The sequence below is a fragment of the Haemaphysalis longicornis genome, unplaced genomic scaffold (assembly GCF_048455015.1).
Source record: "Haemaphysalis longicornis isolate Haplotype H1 unplaced genomic scaffold, Haemaphysalis longicornis Haplotype H1 scaffold_14, whole genome shotgun sequence".
Lineage (NCBI taxonomy): Eukaryota > Metazoa > Arthropoda > Arachnida > Ixodida > Ixodidae > Haemaphysalis > Haemaphysalis longicornis.
This window is the reverse complement of record NW_027526245.1, coordinates 34,623,067-34,638,109: the sequence shown is the minus strand read 5'-3', so window position 1 is coordinate 34,638,109 and position 15,043 is coordinate 34,623,067. Positions and strand designations below refer to the sequence as shown.

The window sequence follows — 15,043 nt, the reverse complement described above, 5'->3', positions numbered from 1 at the left end:
AAATTAACCTGGTCTGACCACATCCAAACATTTGCAGTTGGCACCTGTAAAGTCCTCAGGTACATCCGAGGATCATTATCATGCTCACCTGCTAGAGTCCGCCAAATGGCATGCACCACCTTTGTACGCACTAAGCTTGATTACGCTTCAGCAATTTGGAACCTCCATCAAACATATTTGATAAATTCTCTCGAGTCTATTCGAAATCGCGCAGCCCGATTTGTTTCTTCGACATATGGCTTTCCTTCGAGCATCTCAGGTATAAAGTCGTCCCTCAGTCTCCCCCACACTTGTTTGTAGGCGGAAAGTTACAATCCTGTCTTTTTCATAAACTATATTATACATTTCTCGAAATGCACACCTCATTATTGTTACACCCATTGTGCACCTGACGCCGCCTACATAACTCAATGAGCAAGCAGCGTCTGCATGGCTCCAAAAATGCATTCAACAAATCTTTTCTCCCTATTGCCATTGAATACAAAAACCTGCCTGAATCTATAGCAACTGAACGTGACCCTAATATATTCAAGATCTCATTAGCAGTACACATATAGAGCTACACCCCATGACCGAACAGCATGTAGTACTACCAAATCGAGACGTATAGTTTCCATGTATGTTATCTCTTGTTCTAATAGCTATTTTTATTTGCTGTTACCCCATGCGCTAATCTGATTCTTGTTGACACATCCTCCTTGTATTGGCGCCCCACGTGATGTTTCCTCATTTTCTCTCATGCTTACATGCGCTCTAACTGTTGCAAGGATCACTACAACCCTGTGTTGCGTCAACTTTGCTTGTGTACCCTCCATAGTGATGGCTCACCTTTTTATGGATGATGTTAAATGTCTTGTATTTTCTCCTTCGGTTTTCTTGTTACCCCATGCGGTCAAACGGCTGCTGGAATAAGTCCTTCCGTGTTGCTCCCCAAAACCATCTTTACCTGCTTTACATGTTGGCCGATTTTTTTCTCTTTAGTGTTCCATTTGTTTCTCATCCCGCCTTGTTTTTCTTTTGTTTCTCTGAACAAGTATACGCTGTCATGTTTTTCACTTTTCCCCACATGTGCAATCTTCTTATGACTGCTTTTGTCAGGTTGATGTAATCTTCTTGTTCTTGCTGTTGTCGTGTTTACGTAGTCATTATTGCTGTCGTGTTTCCCCTTAGTTATCATGACCATCGCAAGCCCTCGTTTCTGCCCCCCCCCTTATGTAATGTCCAAGACAGGGCCTTTAAGGGTTAATAAATGATGACGATGACGGTGTTGTCACCGACGGCCAGTTGCAGTTGAGCAATTACAAGATCATCAGAGCTGCCCTAGGTGTGGCGGATAAGGCGCCCGACAAAGAAGACCCGTGCGATGTGCTCCGCCTGGTGCGTTGAACCGCAAAATAGGCCACAAATGCTCCCGTCGTTCTAGAGAAGCTTTGCCAACATGCTCCAGGCAATACGCTTGCACTAGAGGGATTGTAACATGCCCGCAAACTAGTCCTTTCAGCTCTGCTATCCGCAAAAAAACAAACCAGCATCCGGGATGACTTCTCAGAGTAAAGTTAGAAAATAAACAGATCAAAAATTGTGCGTTTTTGTCATTCATTTGATAATTCAACATTTGGATATTCTGGACATTTTTTTTCAGTACCTAGAGATCCGAAGTAACAAGGTTTTACTGTATAAAGAAGTCACACAGTCACAAGTTTCCTAGACATTTACTCGCAAGAACGGCCCTCCTACAAAAGTTTGCCCAAGCAAAAGCAGCAAAGCGAAAAGCAGCACCCAAGGAATGTTCCCAGAAATCGGCCATTCCGAAAGCTGGTAGAGAAGCCATTGAAAGCATTGTGAGAATGCTCCCTGAAACACAGAAAATGCCATTTCATGGAGCTTACCAAGCACCACAACATTCTAGGAAAGGGATTTGGTATAAAGTGGTTGATAGCTGTCTCCTGCTGGGAATTTTCGGACTAAAAGCCTACAAATTGATATCTAGGACGAACCTGCTTCAATTGCCGTCACTGAACCGGCGGAGGGAAATTTTAAAAGGCATGCACTGTGAATCAGGCTTTAGTAAAATTGCGCTGAAAAACATTGCAATGCAATTTCAAGAAGAAAATGGCTACAAATGCTATGGCACCTTCATCGTGGATGAAATGAAAGTGCAAAAGGCTGTTTGACTGGACCACAGTAGATACAAACTGGAGGGGCTTTGTAGAGAACAGAGAGGACAGTGCAGAGAAGCCTGCTTATCATGCTCTTGTGTCATGCTGGTACCTTTATTCTCAAACTGGGTACAACCAAATGGAAGCGTTGTAACCGAGGGTGCGGCACTAAAGGGAAACTGAAGCAGTTCTCAATCTGCTGAATACACAGAAATTTGGAAGCGTTGACCTGAAATACCTTACCTACGAGGTGTTTTTATTTTTTTGTTGTTGAAATAGTGGCGCAATAAGCGAATAAACAAGCGCCATCGCCATGCCCCCGCGACGCGCCGGGCGCAGGGGAGGAGGACGGCACAAGAGTGAAAGGGGTCGTGGTGACGTCGTCATGAGGAGCGATCGGGAGCCGCTGAGATGCTCGGCCCCTGCCTTTGCCTTTCTCAGCGTGCCGTCCGCCAACGTTAGCTTTTCTGGGACAAGTGGTGTGTTTTGTTTTTATTTAGAAACTAGTAGTGGAAAATTTTTCAGTGCTCCGTTGTACTGCTTTACAATCGTGCCGAGGAAGCGGAGTAACCATGCCGAGGTTCCGTTCGGCATTCGGTTGCAACAGCACCTATGGCCGCGATAAAGTGGTCTTTCACAGCTTCCCGCGGGAGCCAAAACTCGCTGCTCAGTCGGTTGCTGCTGTAAAAAGGGAACATTTCAAGCCCACAAAGGCAAGTGTGTTGTGTTCCAGACATTTCTGTGACAACGACTATGTGCGAAGTCCGTCGTTTATGCGGTCGCTGGGGCTGTCGCCTACGAAGTCGGCGCGACTGAAGAGCGACGCGGTCCCCTCCATGTTCTGTCACAAGCGCAGCGCCTCGCCGCCACCAAGGCCGGCCTTCGCAAAAAGGAGAAAAAATGAGGTAAGACCTGCAGCGTTAGGTTTTTCGCTGAGTGTACTGTGTGCACAGCGGTGCTTAGCTCTAAGCACTGCATCGCGTCGATGGAATATTTACTATGGACCGCCAACTGCTGCTCGAATTGTGCACAACAGTTATTACGTGAATAGCGGCAGCTTCTCCTGGAAACTTTAATCACTTGGAGTGGAGCAAAACAAGCTATTCAATTGTAAGCCCGGTATAAACAAGGCTGTGTCTAGCAGTCCGTCCACTGTTACAACTCGACTGGTTTATACTTCCTGGCAAAACGCGCTGACTCTTGGCTTGCATAATGCCAAAACGCGTGTATTTTTCTGTGCGCGTAAAGCGGCTCTTTCGTTTTATGAAACCTCTGTAATGGCTTGATGTGACCCAGTATATATTCCTGTAAATAAAGTTACTGTTACAAACAAAAGTGCTAAACCTTGCTGCGAGTCACCTTCCGTCTACACGGTATGCGAATGAGCGCTTAGCATTCTTTCCAGACGGCACTACATCCAGCACTAAAATGCCTACCAGACGGAATTGAAATGCGAGCACGAAACAGAAACCAGGCTGATTGAATGATGGATACATCGTGCCACTTTGGTGCAGCGGTAGCGACGAGCCGCAATTCAGAAGTCCCAGGTTTCGATACCGGATAGGTTTTCTCTTTTTTTTTTTTACGTTTTGAAGCATCCAGTAGAGATACCACACCTGCGATAAGTTCTCCAGCAAAGCGCCATGAGAGCCTAGCGTACCCTCCAGACGGAACTATATCGAATGCTGAAGTGCCGACCGCACGAAAATTAAAATGCGAGCATGGAACAGAAACCAATAGGGCTGATTGAATGATGGATGCACCGTGCCACTTTGGTGCAGGGGCATTTATGCGGCGCAAAGTGACCCACCAGAATGGCTGCATCTGTTGGACGCGTGCGTCTGGTTGCCAGAGTTTTAACGGACGGCTTATTTTAGCTGCAGTGATGTGCATCTTCTTGGATGACTCAACTTTTGCAGGCTGTATTAAGGGCAGTTTTCCATGCAGCAAAGAAAAAAAAAGTGCCACTTTGGTGCAGGTGTAACGCCTCCGATTCTCAATACAAAAGTCGCAAGTTCGAACCCAGGTAATGGGTGTTGGTTTTTTTTTTTTTTTTTAGCACACTTTTTGGATCCGTGTAACTAGGTGATTCATGACAGCTCAGCGCTTGTTTGTGCTTCCTTCACTCTTAGTCCTTTTTTTTTACTGTGTGTATGTTCTCATTGTTTAAATCAGAGCTGGGTTGTCTACTTATAATTCCTGAATGACAAATGTCTGCCAGAAAAAGCCTGGAAACCGTCGTGGTGAAAAATGGGAGCACACGCTTACTATTCAAGAACGAATTGCTCATATGTCTTCACCTTCTACAATCTGCAGGTGCTTGAAATAAAATTTTCATGATCAAGTTTTTTTTTTCTTTTGTGGTAGCAGTCATGTAGCTGCTCAGCACACAAATTATACTATTGATGTGCCACAGGTGTACTGCTTATCACAGGCGGCAGAAATACAAGGTGATTTGTAAAAAGCGTTCGCATGTGTCACTTGACATACAATGCACATGCATTGGAGTGCATTGCACGTTCGGACTTTGTACTGTGCACTTCATTTCAATTCCGTGTTGACAGCACTTTACCGCTGATTATAGTTCCCTCTTAAGCCAAAAAATAAAAGACCACACCCATATCTGGGGTCGATTCTGGACTTCTGCAGGATAAATAGAAGCCGTTATTCCTGCACCAAAGGGCTTGGTGGATACAACATTCAATCAGCCCCGTCGGCTTTTCGTTCTGTCTGGATGGAACGCTAACCTTACAATTTCAATTTCACCCGTACGGTATTGTAGCACTTATTATAGTTTCGTTTAGATGGGACGCTAAGGTGTCCCATCTGGATTCCGTCTGGACAGAAGGTTACCCACAGCACTTCATTTCGCCTCGACGGAACTTTAGTGCTAGTTATTGTTCCGTCTGGACAGAGCACTACACACAGCCAATAAACAAACTTTGAGCGTTATGTGATGAGTGGTTTCACAATACTATGCTTGCTCAGTCTTCCGTTTGGAGTGTACCTTGGAGTTGACTTCTGTTTATTGCGAATTAAAAGGGTAGTTTTTTGGGCATACCCTTACAAGTGTGATACAAAGTAGCCAGCAGTACAGTAGCTTCAATTTTATTCTAGATAAAATCAACCAAGAAAACATCCCCAGTTAATACAAGGAACAGGCTTCCTAAACCCATCCCTTTGGCGTGCAATGTAGCGGCAATAAAACCCAGAACAGTGAAAGTAAGAGAAAACCAGGTGACCTGTTTCAATGAAAGTATAATACGAAATGCAAATCCCATCTTGAGCTACCACACTTATGTAAGCATCATTTCCACGTAATGCTTATGCCAGGCTCTGTCTACATGCATAAAAGCATTTTGTAGTTGTGCTTGGACCAGTTCAAGCAGACGTGCTACATATGGTAGTAAAATGGTGTTCGCACTGCAGGGCTGAAAAATAGGGGAGACGAGGGGTAATGAGTTAATGCTGTCACCTGAGATGGCCTCATCCATATTCGAACATACCTTCTTATGCTTAAAAGTGCTTGTTCACACGTGGATCATTTTACGTTGCTCCAAGGTTTAGCTGTGTTGTGCTAGGTCCAAGACTGAACATGTCTTGTGCATTTTCAGATTCTTTCCGAGTTGCTAAAGAGCACTGATGGGGAAGGAAGTGCAGCTCCCAGTTTACCAGTGGAAAGTCCTCCTGGTAGCCCTACAAGTACCAGCTCACTTTTTATGCAAAATTGTATATGCTGTGCCACTTGGGAAAGTTGTTTCCAATGTCATTTTGTCTTTTCACTGGCTGTATAATTACAGCATTGGACAATGACAGACCAGCTGGTTGCTCACTGGAGCTACAACCTGACACAGCTGCTCAGAGCAACCTGACTGCGGATAAGTGCACGAAGGTGACTGTGCGACCAACAACATGTCTCATTGGTGTGCAAGCCGACTCATTGGTGTGCAAGTACAGCATCACATTCCACCCAAACAAAGCCTCAAACTGTTTCAATAGGTATGGGTCTTGAAATTTCATTGGCTGTGCACGTTTTAATCTTTCCGAAACACAATGGGGAACAGGGATGCACACGCATGATTTCTGCAAACAGTAGTAGTTCACATAGTTCAAATACAAGTGGGAAGTTATACACAAGTGTGGCTACATTTCTAATGTGTCATTTTGTTTTCTTAGGTATACAGGTTGGTGGAGGGCTGGTGGCTGATGCCGGCACGCAGGTCAGCATGCACATTGAGGAGCATGAGGAGGATATAAGTGATGATGACGACCCTCCTCCGGACCATGATGACCCCGATTACTGCCCTTGGGATGACCTTGAAGAGTACGTCCTGCAAACGCTAACAGATGGTTCCAATGACAGGGTTTCATCAAGGGTGATGCCTGGCTTCCCAACTAGGCACGTTGCTGTGCTATGCAAAACATTTGAGAAAGTCTCCCTATTTGTTTCAGGCAGCAAGAACCCCAAGAAAACCTGACAGCCGAGCAGAGCAGCAGGATTTTTTTGTAGAAGAAAGAAATTTGCGGCAACTTTTTGTTGTGTGCACCGAGTGCTTTGCACCTCTTGCAGTCATGTTTGAATGTGAAGGCACCTTGTTGAAAGTGGCAGGCCAGTGCCAATCAGGCCATTCATTCAGCTGGTGCAACCAGGACGTGAAGAGGCAGCAGCCAATGCTCAACTTGAGGCTTTGCGCTGCAGTTTTATTTTCAGGGAACAATCCCACCGTGTCCCTGAGAATGTTGACGTTCATGGGTGTACAAGTTTGTTGTGTATGCACTTTTTCACTTCAGCGTGAATACCTCTGGCCTGCAATCGACAGAGTAAGCAAGCAAAGTTCAGATTACAGTTGTCCATTTTTACAAGGAGTGCTTGTTGTGCAAACATGTTTTTTTAAGGTATATGAAGCTCAGCAAGGGGTCCTGCTTGGAGAAGCTGCAGGACGACAAGTCAAGCTTGCTGGTGACGGGCGAGCAGACTCACCAGGATACAGTGCAAAGTATGGAACGTACACCTTGCTTGATGTGGAGCACACCAAGATCCTGCATTATGAGCTTGTGCAGGTGTGTTATGACAGCAATTTACTGAAAAGCCCCTGTTACATGCTGGCATGATAAAATTTATTTTAAAAATGTGTATTTGATGTTGCAGTAAATGAGGTTGGTGGCAGCTGCTGCATGGACCTTGCTGGGTTGTGGCAGGGTCTGCAGTACTTGGAACGCCAGGGAGTTGGGGTAGGACTTCTTGTCACGGATAGCCATGTCCAAATCAAGAGCTACGTCAAGAACAACAAGCCAGAGGTTGTCCATGAGTTTGATGTGTGGCACATGGCAAAAGGTACGCTGTATTAATGTCAAAAAATGAATGCTGATTTTTCCTGGCTTCAATGTGCATTTCAGGCGTTACCAAGAAGCTTCAGACAGCATCAAGACTGGCTGAGTGCAAGGAACTTGCGGTGTGGTCCCGGGCAATTTCCAACCACATGTACTGGGCAGCAGCTTCGAGTAAGGCAGCGCCGAAGCTGATTGTGCCAAAATGGCAGTCCCTGCTGAACCACATCCGGGGCATCCATGAGCAAGACAATGAGTTGTTTCCGGTGTGCTCCCACGGTGACATTGCCGAGATGGAATGGCTGAGAGAAGGTGCACTGCCTCTTTTTTGTGTTTGTAACGGCATGCATCTGCTGTTGTGTGCTTGTCGCCAGTGTCTAGGTGCGCGCACTGATAGAGCCTTAAAATAAAACTAAATGTTTCGAACTTAGTTTTAAATGAAAACTGCCAGCATCTGAGACTGCATACCTTGCACGTTTAGCTTTGAGCCCGCTTTATTTTTACTTGATTTCCCAATGTACATTGCCTTCAAAATTTTTGATAACCATAATTTCAGACATACTTTTGAGTCTGCTTTTGGGAAGATCTTTAGTTAATTCATGTTAACATTGGTCGTAGCACGTGGTAAGCGAATCATTTTTTGAGGCATGCACTGCAAATATGCTGTAAGGATAAAAAAATATTGAAAAATTTCCACCAAAATATTGCCAGGTATAATAAAAATTAATACAAGCTATTTACTAAAATGTAGTATTTACAGTTTGCCCTGCAAGTTGAACCTAGGCCTGCTGTTATGTTACTATGAAACAAAAATTGTGTATATTGGGCCAGACTGTAAAGCAGTTTTTTTGTGAAGGGTACAAAGGCTAGTGTTTACAAAACTCTTGGTCACGTTAAAAAAAATAACACAACATAGATTGCTGTTTGACTACTGCAGGCATTCCAGTAAAGTTCTGTCTGGCTGCATTTTCTTGAGTAATGCTAGGTGTGGCACTACTTCGTGCCCTAACACCAAACCACCAAAAAGTGAAGTAAAGTATCCAAAAACTAACCTAAAAAACCAGAACAAGTTAGACAAAAAGGTCAGTGCCAGATGGACTTGCACCTTTTGTACCTCTGAGTGAAGATATGAACTCTAATGTTATGGACATCATAACAGTGTGAGCTGAAGTATAAAAATATGAATGCCGTTGGGACGGCACTTTAGCCATCTCTACCACTTTGCTGGAGCACTGTTGGGGTGGTGTTCTGGATGTTCCGTAAAAAATCTAGGTGCTCTTGATTAACCCATAACTATCACTGCGGCGCATCTCATGGGGAGGTATTTCTTTGGTGCGTAAACACCAAACTTTATTTTCCTTTCAACTTAGACGAAAGCTCATGACAAACTTTTTGCATCTAATTTATGCAATGGCAATTTTTTGCAGTGGCAGTCTGCCCCCTTTCAGCTTGATCCCTTTCAGTCACCGTGTCTCCGTATGGAGACGCGACTTTCTTTGTTGTTGTCGCTCTAGCGGGTCGCTGCAACTGCCGACTGTCATGTTCGGCGAGGGAGGCGCTGCTGCTAAGGCCAAGCCCGAAAAGCGTGTCGCAAACCGCTGCGACCATCCCACCTTCTAGCTCGGGCGTTCATCCTGAAAGCACTCGGGCAACATGACATGTCCACTGAGGCTTATAGGCTCTGCTATCGCTTTTATTCTGAATGTAATTCGGAAAATTATATAATACTTTCAGGAAAAGTATGCGGAAAACTGCACAAAACATTGAGCCCTGTATCATACAAAAGCATTCAGAGTTCTTTGTGGTACAGTGATGATATGCACTTAGTGTTTTTTTAAATAACGATTTGCTAGTACTCGTCAAATACCGAAGGTGCTGAAGATAAGACAGAAATGGGAAGTGCGACTTTTAAAAGACAGCAGGGTATTCAACAAACTCACCAGGGTGTGTTCAAAACACTTTCATGAAGAAGATACACAGAGGACTTAGACCTACGACATTGACAGCACGCCGGTGACAATGGAACGCGACAGATATGGGCCCTGAAGCTAGATGCACACACGCTAGCATTTTCCTTGGCGAACCAAACACAATCCCAAAGTGCCAATCACGGCGGTCAGCGCAAGATGGGCTGTCCGTGCACGGTGCTCCCACTTGAGAAGTCCAGTTAACGACCAACCCAGACAATTTGGCACTCTCAGCTGAAAGTAAGCTCACTAGACTGCCGCCCGAAGTAGCACAGGACACTGAACTGCATTGTTTGCGCAAACAAAGAAACTTAGACAGGGACTGTTTGTTGCCCTTTTTTTTTGCCGATTTTCCATCCAAAACTCTGTAGTTGCAGTTGCAAAAGCGGGTATTGTGCGAAGTAGTGGGCCTGTTCTCATAAATTTTGGAAGGAGTACCACATCATTGGCTCGGTGTTCTGGTAATATCTGAGAAATGCAGAGTGTTGTTGATTTGTTGCGGGGCTTAGGCAAACTAAACCTTTGTACTGGGGCGCTAAAAGCAGTAGTGCAAAAAACAGGGCATGTTCACACTGCGAAAGTTTGTACAGAAGACCTGCACAGGTACAACCCATGGAAAAATGTGCTTGCAGTGCACAATTAAAAAGGGATACAGAAGATTCTCGCTAATTTGGCCCTCGTTATTTCGGATAATTCATTATTCCCACACCCTCCCTTCAAAAACATACATAACCCAATGGCAACAAACATTCCGTAATTCGATGCAAAATTGCAAGTGCACCGGTTAATTCGGACTGGAGGCAATTCAAGGTCGCCGAAACTGAACCGAGTGTTTGGAGCAGAAGCTGTGGCGAACCGTTTTCATCACAGTGGATTTATGCGGTCCGAGGCTTAAGAGAGCCCAGAACGCAGCTCCGAACCCGCAGCACCAGAAGAAGAGGAGGACAACTATATGCCATTGTGGCCTGCTTCCCTCCGCGGTGCAGCTTACCGACTACGTTGCCTTTGATGACGGTGTTGTCGTCGACGGCCAGTTGACCGATTTCGAGATCATCAGCACTGGCTTCTGTGTGCCGGATGAGGCACCCGACAAAGAACACCTGTGCCATGTGCTCCGCCCGGTGCGTCGCACAGTGATGGCTCACCTTTTTATGGATGATGTTAAATCTAATGTATTTTCTCTTTCGGTTTTCTAAAGCCTTTGTTATTCCATGCGGTCAAGCGGCTGCTGGGATGAGTCCTTCCGTGTTGCTCCCCAAAACCGTCTTTACCTGCTTTACATGTTGGCCGATTTTTTTCTCTTTAGTGTTCCATTTGTTTCTCATCCCGCCTTGTTTTTCTTTTGTTTTTCTGAACACGTATACGCTGTCATGTTTTTCACTTTTCCCGACTTGTGCAATCTTCTCATTATTGCTTTTGTCAGGTTGACGTAACCTTCTTGTTCTTGCTGTTGTCGTGTTTACGTAGTCGTTATTGCTGTCGTGTTTTCCCCTTAGTTATCATGACCACAGGGGTGAGACAGCTAAATCAGTTTTGGGAGCAGTTTTTGGAGCAACGAAATTTCGAATTTGGAGCAGAAGAACCACGATTTGGAGCAGAAGAACGACATTAATTAGGTCACCTTAGGAGCCTAAAAAATCACATTTTTGGCAACCTGGAGAAGAGAACTGCACTTTTTAATCGCTTTCGAACGTGCATACCACTGAAACAGCCTTTCAATAAAGTATTTTCTACCGGAGCATCACAAGGTACGAACTGCACTACCTTTTAAAAACTATTTTTTTACTTCTTAGGCTCTGTGCATAGATAGCATGGAGTGCCGTCAAAGATATTGAACTGAAAAACTAAGCAATCGTAAGGAATTTTTATTATCATGTGAATGCTGAAATTAATATTTTTGTAATCCCATACTCAGCCTTACGCACAAGAGTAGAGAGCCCCGGCAGAAGTTGCGCCAAGCGAGGGTCACTGACAGTCGTAGCACCCCACCAGCCCTCCCATTTCAATCCCAAAGGTGCACGTTCCTCACGATCATAATTTGAGAAACGTTGGGATGTTAAGCCACCTTTCTCTTGGCATTAAATTTCACTTCAGATAGATGAACCATTAGTACTAGCGTGCAATAATAGCCCGTCCCGCTACCGGACACTGCTTGAACATTTTGCGGCGATGTAGCCTGCGCCGCCACTTCGGCAGTGTCGATCGCCCCATTACCCCGGCCCGCGAGCTGGCTGTCAAAGGCAGCAATAACTCAGCGTTTTATAACACTGCAGTGAGCCCAAAATTTCGTTTCAAGCACGCACTGCTCCTCACACTCAAGGCCGAAACTCGGCGAATTCGCGGGCACCCCGTTGTTTTTGATGAACTCCCGTCTTTCGAGTCGCACAACTTCCCGCAACAACTCAGACTAAATGCAAACCCAGCCACTCCCATAACCAAAACCACGGCAGAAATCAGCGAAGAGCACTCTGCCTGAACCCCGAGCAACTGCTTCTCCTGGCGGCTACGTTTTCCAATCTTCACCACACCAAGATGGCGGCGCCCAGTAATGTCGTTCCGGAGATATGGCGCTCCGAAAACTGCAGTTTTTTCATCAACTTGCACAGGCAGTTTATCGCCTCCGTACACAAAAGTAATTTTTCTGCAGGAATTTGCAATGGTTTTCGATGGGAAAACTCTAAAAATTCACAGAATAATATAACATGTGCAACTCGACGTTGACATTTTTGAAAAAAAAAACTGTCTCGGCGACAATTTTATGCCGTTTTTTATTGAATGATCAATCAATTAAACCTTTACAAACGGCATGACCTTGGGGGTGCTTGAAAATTATGCAATCAGTAAGCATTTTCCCCACTGAAATTGACGCGAGCGGTAAACTCCTTGGCTCTCGGGCTGTTTTGGAGCAGTTTGGCACAATTTTTGCAATTTTGAAGCTTTTGGAGCAGCCTGGCGCAGGAAAACAAATTTGTATCAAAACTGCGTAATATGCGCAGCTGTCTCACCCCTGTGACCATCGCAAGCCCTCGTTTCTGCCCCCCCCCCCCCCCCTTATGTAATGCCCAAGACAGGGCCTTTAAGGGATAATAAATGATGACGATGACGGTGGCGTCACCAACGGACAGTTGCAGTTGACCGATTAGAAGATCATCAGCGCTGCCCTCTGTGTGCCGGATGAGGCGCCCGACAAAGAAGACCCGTGCCATGTGCTCCGCCGGTGCGGCAAAATAAGCCACGGATGCTCTCGTCGTTCTAGAGGAGCTTTGCTAACATGTTCCAGGCAATATGCTTGCACTAGAGGGACTGTCGCATGTTCGCAAACTAGTCCTTTCTGCTCAGCTGTCCGCAAAAAAACAAACCAGCATCACGGATGAGATCCCAGAGTAAAGGTAGAAAATAAAAAGATTGAAAATTGTGCGTTCTTGTCATTAATTTGATAATTCCACATTTGGATATTTCGGACATTTTTTTCACTTCCTTGAGATTCGAATTAACGAGGTTTTACTGTATAAAGAAGTCACGCAGTCACAAGTTTCCTAGACATTTACTCGCAAGAACGGCCCTCCTACAAAAGTTTGCTCAAGCAAAAGCAGCAAAGCGAAAAGCAGCACCCAAGGAATGTTCCCAGAAATCGGCCATTCCGAAAGCTGGTAAAGAAGCTATCGAAAGCATTGTGAGAATGCTCCCTGAAACACAGAAACTGCCATTTCCTGCAGCTTACCAAGCACAACAACATTCTAGGAAAGGGATTCGGTATAAAGTGGCTGATAGCTGTCTCCTGTTGGGAATTTTCGGCCTAAAAGACTAAAAATTGATATCTAAAACAAATCTGCTTCAATTGCCGTCACTGAACCAGCAAAGGGAAATTTTAAAAGGCATGCACTGTGAATCAGGCTTTAGTGAAATCGCACTGAAAAAATTGCAATGCAATTTCGGGACAAAAATGGCTACAAATGCTATGGCACCTTCATCTTGGATGAAATGAAAGTGCAAAAGGCTGTTTGACTGGACCACACTAGATACGAACTGGAGGGGCTTTGTAGAGAACAGAGAGGACAGCGCAGAGAAGCCTGCTGATCATGCTCTTGTGTCATGCTGGTACCTTTATTCTCAAACTGGGTACAATCAAATGGAAACTTTGTAACCGAGGGTGAGGCACTAAGTGAAGCCCTCTGGTGCCGCACTCAAAAATGCTCTTTCTCGGCTGCCAGCTCCTACATCTGAGGCAGAACTTGCTGAGGCGGAAGAAATTGTATCCTTGGTTGAGCCAGCTTGCTTGCCTTCGAAAAACATTAGGCGCTGACAGGAAAGTTGATTTTACACCTAATTCTGAGGAAGGCATCAAAGAAGGGGTGCACTCGTGTGGGTAGAGGGTGCTGCCAACATAGCGACAGCAAGAGAAGAGTAACCATTGCAATTATGGCATTGGTAGCGACTACCAGTCCAATATTGGCAGCTGGAAAACAAGACATTCCAGTTCTTAATTGCTGTTTTGCATAGCTCCATAGGTCCATAGCTGTATCAACAAAAAGAAAGTGCGCACAAAATATATTTTTGCACCGTTCGTTCCTGCTTTTGTCCCACCCACTTACTTCTTGTGCTCATTCTCAGAAGTATGTATTTGCAGTCTTTAGCCTACCTATATGATAAGCTGTACGATTGTTACGCTAATCCTCACTGTATTTGCAGTCTTTAGCCTACCTATATGATAAGCTGGATGACTGTTACGCTAATCCTTATTGTTTCTCCAGTAATGTGGTGCCTGCCCATTGTTAATAATGAAGGTTACGTTCTTTTGCACATGAACTTGTTCCTGTTTTCACATTACGAATGCACGGTTTTAATAATGGATGACGATCTTCACAGGAATGTTGAAGTACGTCAATGTGCACACTGACCATGGAGAAACCTATCCCAGGTGTGTCCACGACGACATTCCAAGTGGCAAGTGGCTGCTACCAGGAACGTGCACATTGACTATGCCAAAAGCATTGGAGGGTAACTATGTAATGGAAAATCTCTATGCACCCCTTCCTATGCACGGCTGATCACTATTGCCACAGAGTGAACCTTTCTAGAGGGCATGGAGCAACTGTAGTCACTTGGCCAGACATATGACCTTGAGTCATACCACAGCCTTCTTACCAAGTTTGCCCCCAAGTCTGTGGCATTCACTCCTGAAGCCATACGTGCACGGTATGTACCAAGCAAAACCTAACATCACCAGTTTGCAGTCTGCCCGTGTCATACAAGGGGAGCAATGAAGTTTTACAGAAGGCAACCACCATTTAAAATGTGTTTTGATTTCCAGAACGGAGCTTTCAGCTCTCCATCAAAATAAGAATGCAGGCCGTCCGCAAGCAGTGACCAAAGAGGGCGAACCGAGGTACAAAAGGAAAATGTTGAGGACCAACAATCGGCAGGAGGTTGCCTGCCCTGTGAAAACAAAGCCCACCTACAGTATGTGGCTGAAAAGTGAATGGACAATACTTGACAAGAAATTTTTATGTCATGCAGGGTACGTGAAAGTACCCATGGCAGAAATGCTGCATGTGTGCTCCGAGTGCCCTTCTTTCAAGGAGGCCAACA

The 15,043-nt window shown here is 45.1% G+C and overlaps 1 long non-coding RNA gene across 2 annotated transcripts in view; it reads right to left on the bottom strand.

Moving 5' to 3' along the window:
• Positions 1 to 15,043, bottom strand: part of LOC144165246 (uncharacterized) — a 67,612-nt gene that overhangs the window by 8,675 nt on the left and 43,894 nt on the right. The window contains exon 4 of one of the 2 annotated variants that reach the window (XR_013321421.1): positions 6,884 to 7,432. The exons of the other annotated variant lie outside the window; for it this stretch is intronic. This is a non-coding gene — a long non-coding RNA (uncharacterized LOC144165246). Of the gene's footprint in view, positions 1 to 6,883; positions 7,433 to 15,043 lie in introns of those variants that run through there. 2 annotated transcript variants of the gene reach the window in all.